Raw genomic sequence first — 8,673 nt, 5'->3', positions numbered from 1 at the left:
CTTTCCTGTTTTGGAGTGGGCTGAAATTGTACGAGTCAAAAGGCCCCAGCAGGATAGTTCGAAGGCCCAGATGTCCAGATGCAGCCCAATTGAAATCTTTCTTTTCTTGGATTTTTTTCACCCCCTGATTTCTGGCTACTTCATTTTTCTTTTGGTCCCGTGCCGCCTTGGAAATGTTGAGACCGCTGCTGCAAAATGGGACCCGCATGTCATTCTCTATGTACAATAAAATTTCTTTTCTTGGATTATTTTTGGCTCCTGATATTTGGTCACTTGCCTTTTTCTTTCGATCCCGCGCAGCCTCTCAAACGGTGAGACCGCTGTTGCTAAATGGGACCCGCATGTCATCCTCTATGTACAATCAAGTTTCTTTTCTTGAATTATTTTTGGCTCCTGATTTTTGGTCACTTGCCTTTTTCTTTCGATCTCATGCCACGTTTGAAACGTTGAGGAACCTGCAGGATCATGGGACCCGCATGTCATCCTCTATGTACTATAAAACTTTCTTTTCTTGAATTATTTTTGGCTCCTCATATTTGGTCACTTGCCTTTTTCTTTCGATCTCATGCCACGTTTGAAACGTTGAGGAACCTGCTAGCTCATGGGACCCGCATGTCATCCTCTATGTCCATCAACTTTATTTTCTTGGATTTTTTTTGACCCCCTAATTTCTGGCTACTTTCTTTTTCTTTTGATCTCAAGCCGCATGTGAAACGTTGGGACCGCTGCTGCAAAATGGGACCCGCATGTCATCCTCTATGTAAATAAAGTTTCTTTTCTTGGATTATCTTTGGCTCCTGATATTTTGTCACTTGCCTTTTTCTTTCGATCTCATGCCGCCTTTGAAACTTTAAGTAAGCTGCTGGCGCATGGGTCCCACCTATCATCCTCTACGAACAATAAAAGTTTCCTTTCTTGGAGTTATTTTTTACCCCTAATTTCTGGCTACTTGCCTTTTTCTTTTGATCTCCTGCCCCCTTTGAAACGATGAGAACGCTGTTGGCAGGTTGGTCCCACATGTCATCCTCTATGAACAATAAAACTTTCCTTTGATGGATTTATTTTGAACCCCTAATTAATTTCTGGATATTTCCTTTTTTCTTTTGATCCCCTGCCGCCTTGGAATCGTTGAGGATGCTGCTGCCTCATGGGTCCCGCATGTGAACGATAAATGTTTATTTTTATTTTTTTTACCAACTGATTTTTGGTTTATTTTTTCTTTCGATCCTCTGCCGTCTTTAAAACGTTGACGACGCTGCTGGCTCATGGGTCCCCGATGTCAGCCTCCCCGTACAAAAACATGTGATATCTTGATTATTTTGCAGACAATAAACAGTGTATTTCGCTCTGAGCTATTGCAAACGGAAAAAATAAATCTTTATTTTTAAATAAACAAACTTATATGTTGAATCTCCTTGTTTTTTGTTTTTGCGAAACACAGGACTTTCCTGTTTCGGAGTGGGCTGAAATTGTACGAGTCCAAAGGCGTCAGCAGGATAGTTCGAAGGCCCAGACGGCCAGATGCAGCCCAAATGAAACCTTTCTTTTCTTGGATTTTTTTGACCCCCGATTTCTGGCTACTTCCTTTTTTTTTGGTCCTGTGCCGCATTGGAAACGTTGAGAACTCTGCTGCTAAATGGGACCCGCATGTCATCCTCTATGTACAATAATTTCTTTTCTTGGATTATTTTTGGCTCCTGATATTTGTCACTTGCCTTTTTCTTTCCATCTTATGCCGACTTCGAAACGCTGAGACCGCTGCGGCAAAATGGGACCCACATGTCATCCTCTATGTACAATAAAAATTACTTTTCTTGGATTATTATTTTTGGCTCCTGATATTTGGTCACTTGCCTTTTTCTTTCGATCTCATGCCACCTTTGAAACGTTGAGGAACCTGCTGGCTCATGGGACCCGCATGTCATCCTCTATGTACTATAAAACTTTCTTTTCTTGGATTTTTTTCACCCTCTGATTTTCTTTTGATCCCCTGCTGCCTTGGAAACGTTGAGTAAGCTGCTGACTCATGGGACCCGCATGTCATCCTCTATGTACAATCAACTTTCTTTTTTTGGAGTTTATTTTTGACCCCCTAATTTCTGACTACTTCCTTTTTCTTTTGGTCCTGTGCCGCCTTGGCAACGTCGAGACCGCTGCTGCATGATGGGACCCGCATGTCATCCTCTATGCACAATAAAAGTTTCTTTCGTGGATTATTTTTGGCTCCCGATATTTGTCACTTGCCTTTTTCTTTCGATCTCATGCCAACTTTGAAACGTTGAGAACGCTGCTGCAAAATGGGACCCGCATGTCATCCTCTATGTACAATAAAGGTTTTTTCTTGGATTATTTTTGGGACCTGATATTTGTCACTTGCCTTTTTTTCGGTATCATGCCGCTTCTGAAACGTTGAGGAAGCTGCTGGCTCGTGGGTCCCGCAAGTCATCCTCTATGTAGAATAAAAGTTTCCTTTCTTGGAATTATTTTTACCCCTGATTTCTGGCTACTTCCTTTTTCTTTTGATCCCGTGCCGCCTTGGAAACGTTGAGACCGCTGCTGCAAAATGGGACCCGCATGTCATCCTCTATGTACAATAAAGTTTCTTTTCTTGGATTATTTTTGGCTCCTGATATTTGGTCACTTCCTTTTTCTTTCGATCCCGTGCCCCTTGGAAACGTTAAGACCACTGCTGAAAAATGGGACCCGCATGTCATACTCTATGTACAATAAAGTTTCTTTTCTTCGTTTATTTTTTGCTACTGATGTTTTGGCACTTGTATTTTTCTTTCGATCTCATGTCGCCTTTGAAACGTTGAGACCGCTGCTGCAAAATGGGACCCATATGTCATCCTCTATGTACAATAAAAGTTTCTTTTCTTGGATTATTTTTTGCTCCTGATATTTGGTCACTTTCCTTTTTCTTTCGATCTCATGCCGCCTCTGAAACGTTGAGTAAGTAGCTGCCTCATGGGACCCGCATTTCATCCTCTATGTACAATAAAGTTTCTTTTCTTGGATTTTTTTACCCCCTGATTTTTGGTCACTTGCCTTTTTCTTTCGATCCTATGCCGCCTTTGAAATTGAGGAGGCTGCTGGCTCATGGGTCCCACATGTCAGCCTCTATGAACAATAAACCTTTCCTTTGTTGGATTTATTTTTTACCCCTAATTTCTGGATATTTGCCTTTTTTCTTTTGATCCCCTGCGGCCTTTGAAACGATGAGGACGATGCTGGCAGGTCGGTCCCACATGTCATCTTCTATGAAGAATAAAAGTTTCCTTTGTTGGATTTACTTTTGACCCCTAATTTCTGGCTATTTGCCTTTTTTTCTTTTGATCCTCTGCCGACTTTGAAATGATGAGGATGCTGCTGGCAGATCTGTCCCACATGTCAGACTCTCTGAACTATAAATGTTTCATTTCTATGATTTATTTTTGACCCCTATTTTCGGGATACTTGCTTTTTTTTTTTGATATCCTACCGCATTTGAAATGTTGAGGACGCTGCTGGCTCATGGGTCCCACATGGCATCCTCTTTGGACGATAAACCTTCATTTCTTGTTAATGACAGGTTTATCTGTATTATTTTTGCAGACTAATACAAGCTCTTTCGCTCCAAGATCTTGCAAGTTAATAGAATATACTAGCAAAGATCGGCGCGGCGGCACGCCACGCCAGATGGGAGATTTGGCGAAAACCATGGACACAATACTTATATTTGTAACACATGTTTAGACTAATCCTGAACTTAATAAGTTAAATAGATAAAATGAACATGAGACAAATAGAAACAGTCATTAAATCTCTGTTTCCAGGGTGCAGAACTGATTACTAAATATATAACAACACAGTCAGAGTGATCAAACAGATTAGAGGCATACAAAAAGTAGAAATCAAAGAAATATAAGAAACATTAGAAGGAAAATAGAATGAAAATGAATGATTATAGGCATAGCACAAATTGAGCCGTCGTAGAATACACAGAACTCCATTACAACATCACTTGAAGAAAATATGATACATCAACAATGTATGCGCTCTTATAGATAGTATTGCGATCAGGCAAGACTCGAGTGGAGATGTTGCCGTACCATCTTAACTTGTAGTAATGCATAGACCAGATCTGAATCATTGTCACTCGTCTTGACCAAAGCAAAAGAACTTGGTACATGCTCAATTAGGGGTACTGAGTTTAAATTGCGGGCAGATCATATAACTCAAAATGAAAAATTTGAGAGACTCCCATCTAACTGAGTTGTAGTCAGGCATCCTCTTTTAACAGTTCTAATTCTCCACAACCAATCAATCACTTAAGAAAAACAGATAATAGTTTGTACATGATCATGTATGGATAGTAGGTATCAGATTTACGGTCGCAATATTACCAAGGAAGAATGCCACCATGTTAAGCAACTTGTTGTAATGATTTAGCAATCCAGCCAGAAGTGCCCACACAAGCAGAAGAACAATCAAGCGCAAAATGGCAGGGCCCTCCAGTACCATGAAATTTCAAATGTACAGATTCATCATTGTTTTAATTGTTCTCTCAATTGAGACGTGGTTTCTTGGTATACTCTTCCATTGTGTTTCCCTGCAATGTGAATCAAAGCTAGATAATTATTTGGTAGGTAAGCAAGGACAAATAAAAGAAATTCAGGGGAGTAGCTTGTCAAAATTTCACTGTGTTCATGCAAGAAAATTAAACAGATACTTGCATGTATGTTTTCCTTTTTTACTATATACTTGATTGTTCCGGTGATGTTATATATAAAGAAATTAATGAGATTTTAGTTTATCAGAACATTCCGGAAATAGGTAGTGAGTCATTGTTACTAAATCATTTCGACTAAAGTGGAAAACTTTTTTGTGTATTGACTAAAATGCTATGCTTCTGTCTACATCCCTAAAGTGATAGTTACTGAATCATGATAGTGAGAGCCATGGTTTTTGAGTCGCTGTATAGTCGCCGAGCCATTTTCCAAAAACGGCGGCAACTCGCGACTATACAAGGACTTATGGTGACTATACATGTTTTTTGCTCGACTATACATGAGTCGCAGGGTTTGGCGACTCATTTTTGAGTCACGACTCAAAAACCGTGAGAGCACAAAGAAAGCACTTACATATATCATCATTATGATGCAAAATGTAGAATATACCCATGACTTACATTCGAGGTATCAAATTGGGCAGAACACATAAACATAAGAAAACACATGATGTTTTATACTTATCCAGAAATATATTGGTATTTACCATGGCCAATTTTCTGCCTAAATTTGGCATTTACAGTAGTTTAAGAACGTAAACACGGATTATGTCCATAGTCTATCAGATATGCAGAAGTACCTATGCCCAAGAAGGTGAAATTATATGTAGCATGTACTGTATGTTTTCCCTGCCGAGGCTCCATGGATTGTTTTGTGAGCTTAGCAATTTCCAGAATCAACATCATGCGCAGCCTTTGAGACCTTTGACGGCCTTTGAATCAAGTTGTGGAACCGGCTTCAAGCCAAAAACTTTAAATCAAGTTCTATGAGAGCAATGAAGAACTAAGTGAGAAAATGAATAAAAGAAATGGCAAACACCCTCGAATGGTCCCTGCAGATCTGCGACTTTCCCGTTAGTTAAGTTCACACTAATTGGTCCGATAAAAGAGCTGACATGCTAGAAAACAGAGGACATAAGATTCAGTGCCTGATGTTGTTTACTATGTTTTTGTACAGAAGACACTGACTAAATATCATTCAGCTATATATTTCATATAAACCACTTAACTGTACCAATCAAGAGAAGGAAATACCTTTCACAGTTACATATAGAAAACAAGAACCACAATGATACATGACAGAAAAATGACTCTGCATGGCCTCATTTCATCCTTAATATATTGCCGCATGAGCTCCAACACCTACATGTAGAGATAAACAATTTGAAGATAATGATATCACCAAGGTCGAGGAGACATCTCTCAATCAACGGAACTGAATAAACTCAAGGATAAGTACTTGGCAAAAAAATCATATGAAAGCAAAAACAAAAGGTAAAAGGAGAGAGAGAGAGAGAGAGAGAGAGAGATAGAGTGATATCTATTGTGCAGAACCACACCCATTTGACCCATTTAGTTGCCTCATTTGTACCTTCTTATTGTGGTTGAAAGAGAAAACTCTAAATCACATAGTACTATAATAAAAAAATCTATGCACAACATCGGAACCTTATGCACACTTATAATACCAAAGTGGGATGTGACCATGTCAGAAACTGCATTACGACATAAAATTGTATGTTTCTCGAAAGTCATATATCTTCTGAAAAATCGCAGCCATATATGTTGCTAGCACATGGACTTTGAGCACAACCATTCGTTGTCAAATACAGGGGGAGATGATTAAGTTAAGAAAGTTTTGTTAATCATTACTCCATCTATGGTGTTGTACAAAACTAAAAGTACATAGGAAAATTCCTCCTCTTTTCAGTCTTATTGGACGAAACACTCTTTATAATTACAGTTTGGTCTTTGATGTGCGGCCGTTTACCTTACTTTGCCTGTCCACAATATTTTCCGAAAATGCTAGTCAAACACAAACTTGTAGGTATATAGAAAGTAATGGTCCAAGGAAATTCCCAACTAATTTGCAAGCATTTGATTAAAAAACAAACATCAGCAAGAGCACAACCACTCAAAATACGTTATAAAAACCTATTATGTTCTTGTTCTTATTGGAGAAATTCAAACTTGTCAAGACATGGAAATAGAAGAGGGAATCTGGATCTTCGCTAAAAAAAAGGTAGAAGAGGCATTTGGAGAGAGCTAGAGAGAGAGGACCACCATTCACCCTGGTGGTGGATTCCCTCTACTCTGTTGAAGACCTTGCAGATTCCTGCAGCAGTCAGCAACTGAAATGAGCCTAAAAAGGAATGGCCACCCCCGGATCAGCTCTTATTCATTTCCACATATTTGAAAGGGAAATTCGATAAACCTACTTTAAACATTATTAGCATTAAGAAATTATAAACCTGCACCAAAAGTTTCTACTACTCTAGTTATTTCTTTAATTTTCCCCATATGAAAACCTGAGCAATTTACTTGCTTTTTCTCCGATCCATGTATGTGGTTCAAATTCTCAGACTTAACAGCGAGCATGCCCTTTTTTCACATCCTCTCCTTTCTACTTGCTGATATATCCACTGCATCCGCTTGCATATAAGTCGGGTCCTCTCTCTATCTCTATCTCTCTCTCTGAAGTTGCATTTTATTTTTGTGTACTGCAGGGCAAATTTTATCTGAAGATTGGGATTTGAGGCACGGGAAACTTTACCTGCAAATTGCATTTGGAGAAGAAGCTCAAGCCAAGGGTTGTTGTGATCTATGTAGTGATGTGTTGGTGATTCTCATGGAATCTTTTAGAATCTATTAAATCTTTAATTTCAGCATCTATTGAGACTGCTGACTGATGCCTCTAATTACCCTTTGTTTTTTCCCGAGAGAAGAAAAGCCCCTTGGAAAGAGAAGGACCGCGTCGCTTCAGATTGCAGTGCATGTAGGTGTAGACAGGGGCCTTCACAAGATGGTACAGAACTCGAAATTGCAGGTTCTTTGGAAAGAGCAGATTCGCCTCGCTACAGATGGAAAGAGCTGTGACGGTGAGGGGCGTGGGATGCCGGGCGTGTGCGTCGGCATGGGCGAGGCCCTGCAGGCCAAAAACCTAAGCACTAAAACTCAGTTAACCCAACGAATCAAACCATAATCACAACAACAAATTAATCCTGAGAGATAATCCCCACAAATCCAGGGGAAACTGGAAATTCAAACATGGCCAGAAAAAGAGATCGTACCGGTGAAGCGGCACCGGTGCTGGGCTCATCACTGAAGGTGAGCTTGGATGAGGCATTCAAGGCGGGCGCGGTTCGAGGTAGGTGGATCGGTGGAGCCTGACGGGGATTGTGGAGGCGATTTCCTCTCAGCAGCCCCTCCTCCTCTGGTGTGAGGACTCCATCTCCACCTTATCGATCCCCCAAAGCTGTCGGCCGTTGGATCACGAACGCCTCCAGCGGCGAGAACGCCCGGCTCACCCGTTCAGCGCCAGCCGCCGTGGGGGGCCGCGCACACATCCGCCGCGACGCCCTCCCTGGCCGTTCACTGGCCGATGGTGAGGAATAGAAGGAGAAGGGGAAAGAACATGGAGGCGAGAGAGTAGGAAGATGTAGCTCACCGACAAAGGCGACGTCGTACTCAACGGAGAGGAGCAAGATAGCCACAGCCTGGAGAAAAGAGCAGGAAAGCTGCGCGTCCATACCGACGACGGCGCCGCCACCCAACTCCCTCCCGATCTGCGGTGGCTAGGTCAGCGTTAGCTGCCCCGATGACTGAGCCGACGGCGGCGGCTCTGGATATGGCTATTTGGAAGAGGCCGAGAGGAGCATGCCCGGACAGAGAGAAGAGATGGGAGGGGTGGGGTGGGGAATCGAGAACCGATGGTTAAGCGGCTCACCGCTTTGACCGTGCGTAAAAATGGTACAGCCACCCGTCAAAGGAAGTGAAAAAAAAAATGCATAGGTGTTTCCCACTCTTAAAAATCCTAGAGAGCACCAAAAGTATACACAGATTAATTCACAGCAGATCTCAAAATTCTAAGAAAAAAGAAGTTCGTTGCCCTATAATATAGTAGT

At 41.3% G+C, this 8,673-nt stretch overlaps 1 long non-coding RNA gene across 1 annotated transcript; it reads right to left on the bottom strand.

The window, feature by feature from the left end:
* Window positions 1-3,920: 3,920 nt before the first annotated feature.
* On the bottom strand, window positions 3,921-8,063 carry LOC124689642. Its single transcript, XR_006998737.1, has 3 exons — window positions 7,840-8,063; window positions 5,350-7,709; window positions 3,921-4,591 (listed from the first exon to the last, which is right to left on the bottom strand). It is a non-coding gene; the product is annotated as an uncharacterized LOC124689642 (long non-coding RNA).
* Between the last annotated feature and the right edge of the window lie 610 nt (window positions 8,064-8,673).

This window comes from Lolium rigidum, chromosome 1 (genome assembly GCF_022539505.1).
Source record: "Lolium rigidum isolate FL_2022 chromosome 1, APGP_CSIRO_Lrig_0.1, whole genome shotgun sequence".
Classification (NCBI taxonomy): Eukaryota; Viridiplantae; Streptophyta; class Magnoliopsida; order Poales; family Poaceae; genus Lolium; species Lolium rigidum.
The sequence above is the reverse complement of the archived record's forward strand: the minus strand, read 5'-3'. Positions and strand labels throughout refer to the sequence as shown.